Genomic DNA, 18,136 nt, shown 5'->3' on the forward strand with positions numbered 1-18,136 from the left:
TGTGCCTCTTTTCTTTGTGCGCTTCCCAGGACCATATCTGTTGTGTCTCTAAGGTGTTTGTGCCTAAGACACTCAGAAGTCGTTTGTCTTCCCTGTCCATTAATCTTGAAAACCAATGGCTTAAACAGTTAGCCCAGGGTAACATGGCAGAATCCTTTAACCCTGAGATACTCCTGCTAGGTAATAAGGCAGCCAATAATTTTCGTACAAGTTCGTTAGGTGTCCAGTCCCCACTGGAAATCCCTCTAGATGTGGTAAAAGCTCTATAAGCTGTTCGGCATCTACGTCAGATTCTGCGACCCGTGTCATCTGAAGCTTTGCAGGCATCTGCTCTGGATGTTGAGTGGGAGCCACGGTTGATTTATCTGAGAGGGTCCTAGAGGAGTTCCACAGATATTGTTCAGGGAGGAGGTTCCGGGTTCTGTTGTTGAATCTCACCAAGGGTCGGAACCGCTGGTATTTGTTAGGGCTAATGTCTCTTCCAAGAAAAAGACAAAGCATATTTCATTCTGTCCTAAGGGTCCTCAAATGGAATAGCAAGAGTTTACTTGGGGCTTGTTTTCTGCCTTGATGCCCCTGAAGCCTCCTCAAGAGGTGTCATTGCCTGCTCCACCTTGAGTTTACTTGGGGCTTGTTTTCTGCCTTGATGCCCCTGAAGCCTCCTCAAGAGGTGTCATTGCCTGCTCCACCTTGGACCTCTGCCCTTCTAAACGACTTAGGGAATGGATTCCTTGAATGATGATTCTGTGTCTAATGAGGGGTCTTTGTCTTATTCTTCACAGATGCCTTCACCTTTGGTTTATGGTTCTGATGAGGGGGGATTTAGCCCTGAGTCTTCTTTTGAAGAATTGTCCTTTGGGAACACAATTGCTAGGATGATAGAATACTTTAAATGTGATTCTTATCAATTGTCTGATATTCAGAAAAGATATGAGTAGCTTCAGGTAGATACTCCTAATCCATCTGCAGTTCCTCCTGTGTTGGCTGCCTTGTTAGACATTTTCATTGCTGCTTCCAATTCTCCTGTTGCTAAGAAACCTGAAGGTTCCTGAGGATTGCCAGTTTTTATTTAAATGTCCTTCTGCTGATCCTACTGTGGTGTCAGTCTCTTCTAACAAACATTCCAAACTGTTGCCTTCTGAATAAGGATAGTAGGGTAATGAAGAGGATTGGAAAGAAAGTTTACACTGCTTCTACTTTGGCCTTTAAGGCCATTAAATACCAGACCCACATGACCAGGTATGCTCTGGCTTTCATTGCTCAGGCTTGTCAGGTTATTTCTGACCTTCCTGATTCTGAATTCTTAAGGTAAATCTTTTCCCCTCATCTATTTTAGATTTTGCTTCTCAAGTGGCTCGCTACTCTAAGTGTAGCTATGATGCTGCTGGTGCCTCTTCCAGGGCTGTGGCTTTTGGGTCTGTCATGAGGCGTTATTCTTAGCTTCATCTCCAGTCTTTGCCTGAGGATGTTAAGGCCATGTTGTTTTGGATAATAGATATATTTTTTGGACTGCTACTTCTGACCTGTTTAAGTCTCTTCAAGAGAAAAGGAAAGCCTTGCAGGACCTTAAACATATCTTTTCTCTCTCCTATCCTTTAGTTCCAGGGGAATTATCCTTCTAGATCTACTTTTGTTTTGTTTGCAGGCAACCCTACCAGGCCTCCAAGGGCAGAAAGGTTGGTAGGTGAGCCCCCTCTTTTAAGACTTCTCAGATTTGTGTGGCCCAGAAGCTTCCTTTATCTGATAAAGCCTGCTTCTCTTTGGCAATTTGTGCCTCCCCTTCTCTCAGGCCAGGTTCCTTTGCCCCTTTGGCTTTCCCTTTGTCTTCCGAATTGGCTTCTCATCACTTCAGACTCTTGGTTCCTTTCTGTCATCTGTCAGGGTTACTTCATGGTATGGAAGTCTCTCCCTTCTTTTTCATGGATGCCTTTACCTATTATAGAGCAACTTCCTCATTTCCGGGAAGTCACAGGGTCACTGGTGAACCAAGGAAGCATTCAAGCTTGTTCCCCCTTCCCAAAAGGGAAAGGGTTTTTATTCCAGGATGTTCCTGGTTCCTCAAATGCACTTGGAAACCTATTCTGGATCTTTCTCTGCTCAACACCTTTCTCAAGGTCCCTTCTTTTCAGATGCTTACTCTTCAAACCTTGTTTCCTCTTTTACTAGTCCAGACTTTTCTGGTGTCTTTTTATCTGAAGGATGCTTACCTTCATATCCCTATTTTGACCTCTTTTCAGGAAGTTTTTACATTTTTCTGTTTCTTTCTGCTATTTTCAGTTCTTTCCTTTGCCTTTTGTCCTCTCTGCTGCCCCAAGGGTATTAACAAAATGCCTAGCTCCTGTGATTGCTTTCTGCAGGCTCCAAGGCATTCAGGTTTTTCCTTATTTAGACGACCTGTTGCTTCGGGAGCCTTCTCACAGTTGCCTGTTATAGGATGTAGAGTTCATCATCTTTCTTCTTTAAAGACTGGAGTTCACTGCCAACTTCCAAAAGTCTGTCCGACATCCTCTCAGGATCATGTGCATCTGGGATGCAGGATTCAGACATTACCAATGTTGGCCTCTCTTCTGCCTTCAAAAGTTTCAGTTTCGTCATGACAGCCTTCATTCAGTCTCTTCTTCCTGTGATTGTCATGCCAGCCAGAGAGCTTCTTTGGGCTCTGTGATTCATGACCTCTTCTTTTCCAATGCGTTCCTTCTTGCCAGACTGAATATGTGGAGGCTTCATTGGTACGTCAAGTCAGTCTGGCCACAGCATTGCCACCCTCTGGAGTTCAGTCTACCTCTCCTTGTCTGAAGAAGAAATTCGAGTGGTAGATTAAACAGTTTGCTCTCAACCTAGACCAACCCTTTCAGTCTCTAGTCCCTTCTCAAGAATTGTTCACTGATGTCTCAGACTTGGGATGTGGAGCTTCATTTGGTCACCTGAAAGTTCCAGGGTCTCTGCCTTCCCCCATCAGTAGTCAGACCATATCAACATCAAAGAGACAAGAGTGTTCTTTCTTCCTTTTAAATTTTTTTAATCCAAATTTCTTCTATTTAAAAAGGCTTTCCTCTCTCCCCCCCCTCTGAGACCTATCTATGCCTGCTAGTTTACTCCTTATCTAAATGGACTTTATCCGCCATTTTCTTCCTATGGAAAAAGTTTCAGGTTTCAAAAAATGCCTGAAATGCAATCATAAGATCCTACCCCAGAATGTGCACATTCAGTGCATATACTGCCTGGATCCTGATCACTTTCACTTGAATGTTCGGTGATGTTTGCTCTTCCTTCGACTAATGGACACGTTGGATAAGAAGAGCAAGTTGATCCTAAGATGCCTTCTCACAGGTTCACTGGGAGAATCTGCTGCCAGTTTTTTCTTCAGATTCTTCCTTCCTCAGCTTCCCAAAGGTGCTGAAAGCAGGCACTGAAACTTTGGGATAAAGACAAAGATAGGTCTAAAGAAAAGTCTTAGGCCAAAGATAATGGGTCTAAGATTAGGAAAAGTAATATCCAATTTTCCTCCTCAGGATTCTCCAGCTCTGAAAATTTCTACATCTCTGAGGCATTCTCCACCTTCACCTCTAATTTCTACTGCTCCAGGTTGATCCTGACCCCCCTCCCCCCTTTACCATTCCCAAGTGAATTGGAGACCATAATTATTCTTCATCTCCCTCTAAATAGATTTAGAGATTCTGTTCCCCAGTTTCTTTATCTTCCAAGAGGGTACTCCCCAGATTTTTGACACCCAACCACCCTCATTTCATCAGCCTGGTGTGTTAGGTCTTCCAGAAGCATCATGGGCATAGATTGGGATAAGGTAAGGAGAGCCTTCATTACAGCCCAGATAGACATTGGAGTAATTCCAGTCCATTGACTCTGAGTGGAGAGAGCTGACTCACCCATTCCTCTTGCACTTGCTCCTTCCGTGGCCTTTGTGATGGATCTAGTGGCTTTGGCACCTAGGTTCCAACCTGTTATTCCTGTGTTGGCGTCTACCATTTTAGATTCTTTAAAGTCAGCAGCCTGTCTGACCTACTCAACTCTGAAGTTCCCAGAGTCAGGGATTTCCTGGAGTCGAAAGGTTTGTTCAGATCACTTGAAGCCAAGTACAACTTCCATCTGGTTAGAGCCTCTCCTTGGTTGTGGGTCCTTCAGTCCTCAACAACTCATCTCTGGTCTCAGTCTCAGTTGGGGCATCAGTGACTGAGATTCCATCTTCTGGACTGTCGGCCTTGGATAATGTATTTGATTTGGAGGTCACTTTTCTTGGATCTTTTGGCTCCTTCCTTGGCATCCAGATCATTTGAGAAGATCCTGGCTCAATAGTCCATTCAAGGTGGAGACTACTCCTACATCTCTGCTTTGCTTAGACCCCTTGATATGTCTGTACCTTTTGGATCTCATCTGTCACAGGGATATCCTTCTTCAGAGAGCCTCGTTCCATCCCTTACTCAAGGAACAAAAGACAACTTCAACTCCGTCTGCACCTGAAAAGCACAGAATATGTAAATGTAAAAGGAGGCACTTAAACTCCTCACAGGAGTCACTCACTTGGAAAGCTGACATTGATGGAGGGAAGGGTACCATAGATCTCTTCCCAGCACCTTTATGGTGCCCTCCAAAGATAAAGGGAAACTGTCCGACTGGTTCTTCCTCCCTTGATGAGGTAGATGTTCTTCGTCTTCCATTGCTGCAGTCCTGACTATTGGGTATAGTCCGCGTCCCAGTCGGCCCGAATAGAGAGAGGTCGGCTGGGTCGTCGGTGCTTAGACTGACGCGGTAGGGCCAGGGTACTAATGCGCATGTGCATGACCATATCCTTAGTCTTTTGTTTTGATGGTCCGTTTGCAGTGCAGGTTTTTGCGAGTGCATATTTCCGTTCTGAAAACTTTCATTTCAGTTTCGGAGTTTCAATAACAGACAGAGTTAACTCGCTAGAACATTTTGTTTTTTTTTCTCAGTATTTTTATTTATGTCAAGAAAAGTGAATAACTGTATTTCTTGTGGAAACAGATACCTCATAGGGAGTTCATATACCTTGTATACCTTGTTTAGGGCCTTTGGCACGCCGCCGTTGTTGCGTTGTTTGTGCTGGAGTTTAACTTAACAAACAGGAGAATTATAAAATGCCGCCGGATGCTCGGCGCCCCCTCCCTCAAGAAGCGCAGGATAAAACAGTGAAGCCTAGGTTGAGCGTTGAGGACGGTCCCGAGGTTCTTTTCTTTAGAAGGTGGAGCGGGAGGAGTTTTTTGAGTTTCCATGGAGTCCCAGGCAGAAGGATGCTCTTACATATACTGCCTTCCAGGGAGGGGCAGGAGGGGGGAGGGGGCTTCAGGCTCTTCCCTCTCCTCTTCCTCTCTTTCCAAGGTTTCCAAGGCCTCTCCTTCTGTTGCCAAGGTAGGCCTGAGAGGTAGGCAGTGGGGCTTCTCCCTACCATTTCAGGTACTGTACCAGGTTCTGTACCTAAGAAGATGGCAGAAGATTTGATTACTATGATTAGGGTGATTAGCCCCAGGAGATGCCTGAAGGTGGAACCTAGGATTTGGAAGTTTTGAAGATTGTTTTGAACAGTGTGTGGAAGAATAGGGTGCCCTAGCTCATAAATATTTTTTTTAAGAGTCCTAGGGGACACCCAGACTATTTCTCAGGGGGCCTAAGGGTTAAAAAAGCTGTTGTTAAATCCTGTCCCTCACTGATAAATTTTCTTCAAGGCCTTTGGGCCAATCTACCTCTTGGGTGGTTCCCCCCTGCTAATAGGCTCATCGATGTTTCACAGAAGGTTTGGCTAGATCCATATGTGCTTGAATCAATACCTTGTAAGCCAGACAAGGTGCTAGTCCTTCTCAAGAATCAGCACCATTGGAGTAAAGGGCCTGTTGTGGACTCATTGTGGCTGCTGCAATAAAAGTAAAGAGCTGTTTGAGGAAAGCCCTGCCATCCACCTGTCTAACAGAGAATCCAGAGCAGTGGATCATTTTGGTAAGCGTGTGTAGGCCTCTGGAGCTTTTTCACCAAGGACATTAAATTATTGTTTTCATATTACAAAACTGCAGAGGGAATTGACTACTGAACTGTTATACTCCCAGAGGTGACCTCAGACAGCAGAGACCAGGACGTCCATGGAGTCTCAGTAGGCTACCATGTTGTCTGTTTGTAATATTACCATCAGTCTGGTTTCTAATGCAGCAGACTGTGCATCCAGAGCAGCAGGTACTGTTATTGCAATATGTCGTCATTCCTGACTACATTTGTGACTTTGCAGACCAACGTAAGGCATCCTTCTTTAATGCTCCTTATGGTAGCTCATCTCTCTTCAGGCCTAAGGTAAAAGATACCTTATCTAAGAGCAAGCAAGAGGGCAAAACATCTTCCATGGGATATCTTTTTTCCATTCTTCAGGAATCGGAGGTAGGACAACATATCTGGTTCAGGAAGTTCCAGCAATTTGCCCCTGGCTCCCCTTTTGACAGAGCTCCTCTGGACAGAGAGGGGAACTCTTATAGATGCCACTCCAAAGCCAGAGGGGTTCTGCAGAATTAAGGGTTTAGAGGACCCTTTCAGCATTTCTGAGAAATTGCTTGCTTGCCTGCCTGCTCCCCTCTGGAGGCATTCTGGGTACACTTGTCTCTTTATCTAGAAAATTAAGGGCACCATTGCACAAGATTTGTGGGTGAAGAGACTACATAATCCTTTTTAATCCAAACTGGTCTTTTCATACAAGACCCTTTCAGATGTTCCACAGCTTTAAAGAAGGGCTGCAGCCCAAGAAATCTCTAGGCTGCTAGTAAAGTCATCCAGGTAGTCCCACCAGACCACAAGGGATCCAGAGTCCACTCAAGATTCTTTTTAATTCTGAAAAAGAACATGAACCTCAGACGCATTTTGGACCTCCGTAGTCTAAATGTATTTGTGAAGAAGAAGACAAAGTTTCCAGATGGTCACATTACAAGCCATCCTTCCTTTTTTGGGGATAGGAATCTGGGTGTGTTCAAACACTTTCAGAATGCTTATTATCATGCAAAGATTGCACAGCAGTCCAGAAAGTACCAACACTTCCAGCTGGGAGCCAGACATCAGTTTGGGGCCCTGCCATTTGGTCTCACTACAGCCCCCATAGTGTTCACCAAATGCATGAAACTGATAGTGGTGCATCTGTGGTTGCAAGAGCTTTAAGTGTTCTTGTACTTGAACAACTATCCTTAAACCAAGCAAGAGATTACTCTCTTCACTTGCTTTTGTCCTTGATAATTTCTGTAAACCATAGAAATTAAACCTGTATGCCCTCTGAATCACTGGACTTCATAGGGTGTCATGAAGGCACAGTGTCATAAATTGCAAAGCTTCCTCTGTTAAAGCTGACTTCCTTTCTTCTACAGGCTTGAGAGGTCATTGCTCATTTTAATTTACCAGCTTAGCTAATTCTTTGCGTACTAGGCTCTATGATAGTCATAACAGTGGCACTTCAAGAGAGGTTCTTCCTGAGGGCTCTGCAGTTGACACTTTCAATTAAATGGTCACTGTTAACACACACATTCCATCATCTAGACAAACTACCTTCTCTCTGTCATCACATCTCTTTGCGGATAACCCATCTCTTTTGTAATGGAAGGACAGCCATTTAATTTTCTGCTTCCCTTGGCCACAGTCACCTCTCCTTTGGGATGAGGTGATTATGAGAGAATAACAGTTCTGGGAACATGGACTAGTCAAGATGGTCATCTTCACATCAGCTTTCTGAAGATGAGGGCTGCTTTGGTGGCATAGAGGGATAAAGTCCTACCTACTGTCCAGCCGACACAGATTTGATTAGTGGCTTGGATAACTAACTGAGATGCAGGGAGGACAGGAGAGCCCATCCTGGGGGGATGGCACTTGCTGGTAACACTCCCTATGGGGAGGCGTGTTCCAAAGAGGGTAGTTGCCCTTAGATACAGTCATTGAGCATAGGGGGTAGTGCATGTAAAAAAACACTGGATAAAGTACAGATAACTGAGACACCAGGACGCCCTTAAGATCTATGACCACCCCCAGCAACACTGGAGCAAGGCCAGGGGAGTAGAAGGATGTTGGTAGATCTGGAGTGGACGTGGGTTAGGCTGGTATGAATGATGTCTGAAGGAACCAAAATTTTAAAAAAAAGCATTCTGGAGAGGAAGGCAGTCCTTCTAGTGTAGCAGGCTCTTGAGGAGTACCTTACCCCCCCCCCCCGGGTGTGATCTCATCCAGACAGACAACACTTCTGTAGCCTGGTACATCAAACTGAGAGGAGCCTGCTCTTACCCACCATGTTGAAAAGCCTTGAGAGTATGGCAGATGATGGCGTTTTTGCAACACTGTCTCATAGCAGCACACATACCAGGTCAATGCAGTATCCTGATGGACAAGTCAAGTCAAAGCATTCTCATACTTCATGTGTGGTTCCTCAAAAAGACAGTAGCAATGGAAATTCTCAGCTGTTGAGGCCAATTTTGCTGCAAACTCCTTGCATCTCCTACCATTTTGAACTGCAGCAGCTATTTTGCCCTCATCCATCAACAGGGACAGTCACCAAGGGATGCTGTAGTCCTTAATTGGTCTCCTGTTTTTTTTTATGCATTCCCAACAGTTCCACTAATAACAAAGTTTATTCAGAATGTTTCCATGCGCATGGCAGAAGTTTTTCCCAACTTCTTCAACCTTCTTGGATCCTGGATCCTCTACCAGATCTACTTTTTCATTTGTTTAGTCAGCCTCACCTGCACATAAAGTCCCTTCTAGAGTGGTATGTATATTAACCACCTCTCAGAAATATTTCACCATGAGAATGTGTAAGCTGAAATGGGAAAATATTTTAGTCTAGGCGATGCAACATGGAGTTGATCCCCTTTTTCAGACCCTCTTCCTTCCATTCTGGACTTTTTGATAGGGCTTCTTCATTCCAGAACAATTAAGGTTGAGATAGCAGCTATTTTCAGTTTTCACATGGGCCCTAATGATGTGTCCATATCTTCTCTAAAAGTATCTAAGTCCCTTCTAAAAAAGCACCTTTCTTTAGAGACCCCATCAAAGATTCAGTTACTCTTTGGGACATTAGTTGGATGTTGCAAGATCTCATGCCGACTAAATGTGAACCTACCTCTAAGGTCAAATTAAGTTTCTATTTTAGAAAATGTTTGTTTTTTTGAGGCTGTTACAATAGGTAGACAGATTTCTTAATTTCAGGCTAAATTCTGCAAACACCCTTATTTGATTTTTCACAAGGACAGAGTTTCTCTCAAACCCAGTCCAAGTTTTATGCCTAAGGTAACCATAAAGTCAGTCTTGAACTACGTTATACACTTGCCTCTACTTTTTTTTTCCTAATCACTCTAATCGAGGGAATGCATTTTGCATACCTTGGATGCAACTCAGATTTTATCTGCAGCATACAAAATCTATATGAAAAGATGATCAGTTATTTATATCGTCTTGTAAAACAAAATTGGGATACGTCTCTAAAGTCACCTTGTCTAAATAGCTTTCAGATTTCATTACCTTTGTTTACAATTTATTTATTTTTATTTATTTTACATTTGTTGACCGGGATAGTCCGACTGGATGCATGTCCATTTTCAGCGGAGGCCCGGGGAGAAAAGCTCCAAGGGTAAGCAGATACAGCATTACATAATAACAGCATTACATATTGCAAACAGACTATTTACAGAGATTACAGAAGTAAGCAAGTTAAACAAGTTCCACAGGTTACAGTTAATTCTGAGCACAAGTCAGGATTAAATTAAATTACACAGTAAACTGGTTAACAGATTTTTACACATTCTAGAGAGAGTTAGCCAGGCTTGATACATTGACATAGCCAGTTAAGTGACAAATGTTGTTTGAGTCTAGTTTTAAATTGACCTAAGGTGGAAAGTAAGGTAATATCAGCTGGAAGAGATTTCCAAGATCTACTTACAGAGTTTGCAAAGAGAGAATCACCGGCTGTGTTAATTTTGCTAGTCTGAATTAGTAGTTTGGTAGAGGATCGAAGCAATGCCATACCAATGCCAAAGGAGTACTGCTTTAACACCAGATCAGTTTCAGCTTCCTCTGCCTTTTTCAAACATTCATCGTTGTATGGTATCTATGATATTTCCTGTGGCCGCGGTGGTGCAGCGGTTAGCGTTATCGCCTCACAGCAAGAGATTCTCCCGTTCGATTCTCTGCGTGTGGAGTCTGCATGTCCTCCCCGTGGTCGAGTGAAGTAAAAGACATGCAGGTAGGTGCATGTGTGAATGGGTGTGCCTTCCTTGAAGGTTGGGTGTTGGGCTGGCAACTCGGCACCGTAAAAATCCACTGCCAATCATTAGTGGGACCGGAGTTCCACTGTGGCGACCCCTAAAGCCAAAAGATTTTTTTTATCGTTGTATGGTGTCTGTCCTGCAGCAACTTAGTCTAGCATGAGTACCTTTGTCAAACATTGCAAACTCTGATTTCCAGATCCAGAACATCCTTAATTCTGGTGTCTGGGCACTGTGTCCCATCTGTCGAGATGGATAGTGGATAACAAAGGATATGAACATTCTATACTTAATAGCATTAATTTCATGTTGTTTTTCTCTCTGTCTTGACATAGGTTCATAGGTAGGTACTAGGTTATCGGCCCAAAGGCCTATGTAAGCCTAGCCAGCAAGGTTCCAGAGCTTACATCCCACACTCCTTCCCCCATCTGAAGTATTTCTGTTTGAGCATTGCATTATGGGTGAAGGGAGCTCAAACACTGGACAAAGTGCTAAAAGTGTTGCTTGCTCAGATCCACTTCAGGGCGGATAATTCATCTATTGACATGGACAGATGAAGAGCAACAAGGATCTAGCATTGTAGTAAGTACATAACTTTCAGGTAAATAGCGAACGCTGGGTGAAGTGTGTGTGAAGAGCCCCTCACGATCTTCATCGTGTTTCACTGTTGCAGTCATTACTCTTGGGTTATCCTGCTGGCAGGCTACCCGCAGTCAGACAGAATTCCAGTCTAGGTCCGGCGTCGGTTGCTGTCGCCTCTTCCCTGACGTCAGTGTGTCAGGGGTATAAAAGATGCAGCCGATGCCATTTTCTTCAGTCTTTCTTGCCGCGCGGTGCCCAAAGCAAAAGCAGTTTGCAAGTGCTGGTCGGCCGACTCCTGAGATTTTCAAATATGAATTTCAGAACCAAAGTCTTCATTAAAGCTAATTACCCCATTGGGGAAACTTTTTTCTTGCTCCAGACCGATGTCAGAAAAAGTTAACAATTGTATTTCTTGTGGGAAGCAAATACCTCTTAAGGATTTTCACTCTTACTGTATTCCTTGCCTAGGCCCTGATCACAATGTTGCTAGCTGTCGGTTTTGTGCTAGATTCAACCAACGTACTATCAAGCGTCTGTTCGATTTTGCATTTCATTACTTTGGCCGACGTTTTAATTATATAATGCCGGTGGAACAGCCGACAACGGGAGTTTACAAAAAACACAAGGACAAGGATAGGCATCCGAGGTCCAAAACAGATGACAAAGCCTCTTCTAGGCCAGTCGCCGGTTCGCCGGTTCTCGGGCGCTTTCGCAGTCCCTGGCACCCGCTACCTCAGAGCCACAGGCCGCTACCGATTCCCACGTGGAGCAGACTGGGCCTCTGGAAACTGAAGGTATTAGACACTCTGAAACCAATCCCTCAGATGGGTCCGGAGCCGCTGAGCAGGCATCGGCTTCTGAGGGTGTCTTCAGACTGACACAACTATATGTTAAGCCATCTTCAACTACAAAGACAAAGACTAAAGACAAAGAAACAAGTGCAGCATTCCCCTATTCAGACTTCCATGCCTAAAAAACAGATGCTCAAAATGGCCGAAGACCTAATTACTTTGATAAGGGGATCCCATTCCCCCCCTCCCCGATAAGAGGCCTAGGCAAGAGACAGAGTGTGATTCTTCTGATCAGGTTTCTATTTCCTCTGATTCCTCTTCTGAACAGGATTACCCCATGCTTCCCTATGAGGATTCTGATGCTGAAGAAATCCATTCCTTCAGCCACTCCTCCGGAGGACTGTTCTTTTGGGGAAACACTGCATACTATGAGGGAGCATTTCCACTGGGAGAGCCGAGACTATTCTGAGTCTAAGAAAAGGCTCAGAGACTTCCTGCATCTTCTTCAGCACAGACCCCTAGCTATTCCACCTGTTCTAGACATTGTAGATGATGCATTTTCAGAGTCCGGACTGTCCCCTGACTCTCTACCTCTTGCACCTGCTAAGCCAGACAGATAATACAGGGTCCTGGATTCTCATAAATTCCTATATAAAAACCCAGCAGCAGACCCAGAAACTATTTATCTGGGTCCCAAGGGGGTTAAAGCTTCCACTGCAAAAACCCTGTTCCCTCTGATAGGGATTCTAGGGCTCTAGACAGATGGGGGAAAAAGTTTACACTTCTGACACCCTGGCTGTAAGGGCTTTAAATTGTCAATTTCATATGCTTAAATATCAGCAATATTTAATGTCACTACTTAAACAAAAAATGTTGATAAATACTGAATGTGCAGAGAACAAAGAATTGCATGATTTATTGCATGCAACTGAACAAGTGGGAAAGCATACTTTGCAATGTGGTTATGATTCACTGGAGGCCTCTTGCAGTGCCACTGTTACAGGTTCTATTAGAAGGCATGCTTGGTTAAAGGAACAAAATCTGCCTGATCATGTTAAAGCAAAATTATTAGATGCACCATTACAACGTGATACTTTGTTACTAAAGCAGAAGAGGTGTTAAAAAAATGGAGGCTGAAGCAAAATCCATGCAGACAGTAAAGGATTTCTTACAGGTACAGCCACCCAGGTTTAGCAGAAACTGGCCTTCTAAAAATTGGTCCTTTCCAGTCTCAGACAGACCACAAAGAGGCAGATACAGACGTCCCAGAGGCAGATCTCAACCCCAAGGTTCATACAGACCTAAACAATGGGGTGCTCCTACCTCCAAAAGCGGAGAAGACAAATCACAGCCTTACAGGAAACAGTCCCAATGACATTCCTCTACCAGTTTTCTTTTGACAGCCCCCTTAGGGGGAAAACTAGCACTTTATTCATCAAATTGGCAAATGGTTACCCAAGACAAATGGGTTCTGAACATAGTGTCCCAAGGCTACAGGTTCCATTTTCTCACACTACCAAGGTCAAAGGACATGCCAGACCTGCCACACAATCAATGGGCAGAGGCACAAAAACAAATTACAGCCCCCATGTCCATCCAGCAAGTACCACAACAAGAGCAGGGGCAAGGATTTTACTCCACACTTTTCTAGTACCCAGGAAGGACAAAACCTGGAGACCAATTCTGGACCTATCTATACTAAATACGTTTCTGGAAGTTCCAAAATTCAAGATGTTGACTCTTCAGCAGCTACTGCCCATGCTGGGCAAGAGGGCTTGGCTCGTAACTTTGGACCTAAAAGAGGCATACCTGCATGTCCCAATCAGACAATCTTGCAGAAGATACCTCAGATTCATAGCTGGCTCAATGCATTACCAATTCCCTGCACTGCCCTTTGGCTTATCTACTGCACCCAGGGTCTTTACAAAATGCCTGGCACCAGTAATTGCGTTTTGCAGACAAAAAAGAATTGAAATATATCCCTACGTGGACGACTGCCTAATTCAAGCAGAGAACAAAGACACTCTTCTACAGCATCTGGCGTTTGTAAAAAGATTACTAATTGGCCTAGGGTACACAGTAAATGAAAAGAAATCAAAACTAGTGCCCTCTCAAGAGATAATATTCCTGGGTGCAAGCTTAAATACAACTGCCCAGATGGCTTATCTCACGCCAGACAAGCAAAAACAACTGACTACTTACTTCAAGAAATTGGCAACAAAAACCCACTTATCTGCAAGGAAAATCCTGCAGGCCTTGGGTTTCATGGCATCCTGCATTCTATTAATTCCATATGCCAGACTGCATATGAGGAAACTACAATGGTATCTGAAAAGTGTTTGGACTCAGCATTGCCACAGCCTGGAGACGGTAATTGCACTTATTCCCTGCCTACAACAGGAATTTCGATGGTGGGCAGAAGCCTGCCACCACAACAAGGGTCTGCCATTCAGTTTACCCACAGCCAGACAGACACTGACAATGCATGCATCAGATTATGCCTGGGGAGCCCATATGGCAGGAAAATGTATTCGGGGCACATGGCCTGCAAACCAGATGCATCTTCACATCAATCAAAAAGAGATGCTAGCTGTTCAAAATGCCCTGACAACTTTCAAGGACCTGCTTCATCCAGGACAATTACTGATAAAGACAGACAACACTACGGTCATGTGGTACATAAACAAGCAGGGAAGTACTCCTTCTTACCCCCCCCCTCTGCAGACAAGCAATGACCTTATGGGACACAGCATTGGCTTTTCACATTCACCTACAAGCACAATTCCTGCCAGGAAAAACAAATACTCTGGCAGACGAACTAAGCAGAAACCGGATGGATCCCCACGAATGGAAACTGGATCCACAAGTCTTCAGGATGATAATAAGGAAATGGGGATGCCCAGACATAGATCTATTTGCCTCCCCTCACAACTGTCAATTGCAGAGATTTTGCACAAGGATTTACCACAAGCAAGCATGGAAAGTGGACGCCCTATTATTCAGCTGGAAAAATCTAACAGTATATGCTTTTCCTCCTCTGCCTCTCCTTCCCAGAGTACTCCTAAAGGTCAGACAAGAGAAGTCAAAAATTATTCTGATTGCGCCAGACTGGCCACGCCAGCACTGGTATCCAATCCTAAAGAGCTTGTCTCAAGGTCCAGCATGGATATTGCCTCAAACTTCTCACTTGCTGACCCAACAAAACAATCAGATCCTGCACAGCCAACTCAGGACCTTAAATCTGGCAGCATGGCGGATAATGTAGCCATTCAGAAAACTCCTCTTTCAAAAGCTGTTATGGATGTTATCTTGGAGGCCAGGAGGTCCAGTACCAGAAAATCTTATGCAGAAAAATGTAAGAGATTCTGTGTTTGGAACCAGGAACAAGGCATTGACACGTCTGTACCAAATATTCCTCAGATTTTACAATACCTAACTGAGATGCTGAACAAAGGTCTTTCTTTTCTCATCAATTAAAATTCATGCCTCTGCCATTTCTGCACATTACAATATGGAACTACCTATCTTTTCTCATCCTTTAATAAGGCAGTACCTCAGAGGGGCCAAAAACATTAGGCCTCCAAGGAGAGCACCAATTCCGGCCTGGGACCTCAGTTATGTTTTAGAAAAACTCACACTGCCTCCTTTCGAGCCAGCATCAACAGCGGATATTAAATTCTTATCCTGGAAAACAGCTCTGCTCCTAGCCATAACCTCTGCAAGGCGAGTCTTGGAGTTGCAAGCACTCATGGCTGTGGAACCTTTCATCATTTTTCATTCAGACAGGGTTTCTCTGAGGACAAACCCTACATTTATGCCTAAGGTGGTGTCCAGTGTGACCCTCAATCAAACCATTCACTTGCCTATCTTTTACCCAAATCCACAGAACAAGGGTGAGAAAAGTCTGCGTTCTTTGGACATACACAGGCAGTTACGCTTCTACTTGGACAGAACTAAAGCTTTCAGAAAGACTGAGCAACTTTTAGTGTCATATGCTGCAGGATCACAAGGAAAAGCTATATCAAAGCAGACTATTTCTAAATGGATAGCCCATTTCATTCGTTTCTGCTATACTTAACATGGCAAATCAGTGCCCAAGGGCATTAGGCCTCATTCCACCAGAGCAGCAGCCTTCCTCAGAGGAGTACCAACCAAAGAAATCTTAGAGGCTGTAACTTGGAGATCAGTGCACACCTTTACAAAGCACTACCACTTGCCTCTCTACTCTAAGTCCAGAGCAGGCTTCGCCACTGCAGTTCTGCAGGGCCTCATAGCCTCTCCTAATCCTATTTAGCCCAGCCACCCATCCTCAGCTTTGGGATTCAACCCAAGAGTAATGATTGCAACAGTGAAACACGATGAACATAGTACAGTTGTGTACCTACCATAAATGTAGATGTTCGAGTGTATTCACTGTTGCAGTCCAGGTTACCCACCCACCATCCCCCTTCTCTTTGCTGGGACTTATCTTCACTTCTCTATCCTATACAACCTTTTTGGTGTATTTGCTTGCAGATGAAGGAAATGTTATTTTTGTGCATGCATTTCTTATTGATATATTTTTCGGCCTACCTATTTGGGGCACCTGACATCTGGGGCAAGAAAATCTGAAGAAAATGGCGTTGGCTGCATCTTTTATACCCCTGGCGCACTGACGTCAGGGAAGAGGCGACAGCAACCGACGCCGGACCTAGACTTTGGAATTCTGGCCGACTGTGGGTAGCCTGCCAGCAGGATAACTCAAGAGTAATGACTGCAACAGTGAATACACTCGAACATCTACATTTATGGTAGGTACACAGTTGTACTTTTCTTGTGGGCTGTCCTGTTTAACCTTATCCATAATAGCACAACCTTTAAATTGTGCATTTTTACTTAAGTAGTCAACTACTTCAGCAGGCCTCGCCACACCGTCATTCTGTTGCTTTTCATCTAGATGATTACTGCTGACAGTAGTGGTGAATATTGTTGCAGAACAGAACATTAAACAAATATTAGTAACATATACTCAGCATTACAACATGGCTTGGTTTACAGTCATATCTGTGTTATAAACAAAACACAAACATGAGATGAAGTGTCGGAGCACAACAAAAATGTGAAATACAGACACCCACACAGTGTAATAAAAAGTCAGATTACAAATTAGAATTCAGCAGTTTATTAAAAATAGTTCTTACTGGAGGCATCCATGGTGCTGCAGATGGTAAGGCTGCATTAGAAATGTGATGATAGAGCAGTCCTCCTTGTATTTTCCATTATATGTACTGACAGGCACTCATTGCATGTCACATAGCAGTCTGAAGTTTCCATTAACATTTATGCAGTGACCATGCAGGAGCATATTAAAAGTGAAGTCCAACAAATCTGATTCCAGTAAGGATTCAAGTTGTCACATTTTAGAATTAGTCACAGAGAAGCACAAAATGATGGGCGTATCCAGCAGTTTGAGGTTCTGAAGTTTCATGAATATGGATGATTAGCTGTCAGATTGTTAGTAAACATTTTAGCAGCAGAAGTTAGACTGTAAGTTTCAGACTCTATACAGACAAATATATCTTTTTAACAAATGTGAAAAGGTGAAGGGTGGGGTAAGCCGTCATACTTACAGGATCAAGGTGGGTGAAGGGTGGGGTAAGCTGTCATATTTACAGGATCAAGGTGAACTGTCATCCATTGCCTTTCAGAGCTACTGCTTAAAACCATCACTGAACTTCAGTGTCAAGCAGTCTTGCCAAAACTGATAGTCATGAAGGAAGTTGTTAGGCACAGGATGTTCAGATGAAGTCACTATAAGAAGAGCAAAATGTTGGATGAGATTCATATATTGAACAGTAACACAAAAAGCTGCCAGATGTTTCAGATGATGATTGCAGAAAATGTGTGCTGCCATGGAAAAAGCAGTAAAAGCGTAGCACCTAACTTGGGCAGGAAATAAAATATAAATGTTAACAGCAAGATTGGTGACTAGTAATACCAAAAACAAAACTGAAAAAAGAAATAAGACATTTTGGCTGGGCATCCAGTTGTCAGTGCTTTGTCCTTGGAATAATCTCAGAAGATCTGCACCTCCTATGCTTTAAATCTACAACAGCAGGATTTGGACTTAAATTATGGTCAGTCACCCAGAATAATCCATTTCTCATTTGCCAGTGTCTGAATTTTAATAGTATGCAACTACGACAAACCTATCTGAAGAATGTTATTTGGAAAATATAGCTCAGTCAAAATGAAGTCACTTTTATTACATTTGCCTACATGGTGTTAGTATTATCTACATCATGATCAGCTTTTGATAGACTGTAACACAGGATTAGCAAGGAGCCAACCACCACCAATTCTTCCTTTGGACATAATGTGTTAGGATCTTCCACTGCAAAGCTCCCTGTGATTCATTGGCAGCATAGCTGCCATATAAGGCCTTGTCCTTTCAAACTACAGAGTCATCCAGTTGTGAGTAAATACTTTCTAAGATTGCTTGAGTACTTTTAAATATCCAAAGTAGCAGTTCAAGACAGTACA

The 18,136-nt window shown here is 43.6% G+C and overlaps 1 protein-coding gene across 1 annotated transcript in view; it reads left to right on the forward strand.

The window, feature by feature from the left end:
- PDCD5 (programmed cell death 5) overlaps positions 1 to 18,136 on the forward strand; it is a 473,710-nt gene that overhangs the window by 304,693 nt on the left and 150,881 nt on the right. The window lies entirely within an intron of this gene.

This window comes from Protopterus annectens, chromosome 8.part0 (assembly GCF_019279795.1).
Source record: "Protopterus annectens isolate FY-2018-M chromosome 8.part0, PAN1.0, whole genome shotgun sequence".
Taxonomy (NCBI): domain Eukaryota; kingdom Metazoa; phylum Chordata; order Ceratodontiformes; family Protopteridae; genus Protopterus; species Protopterus annectens.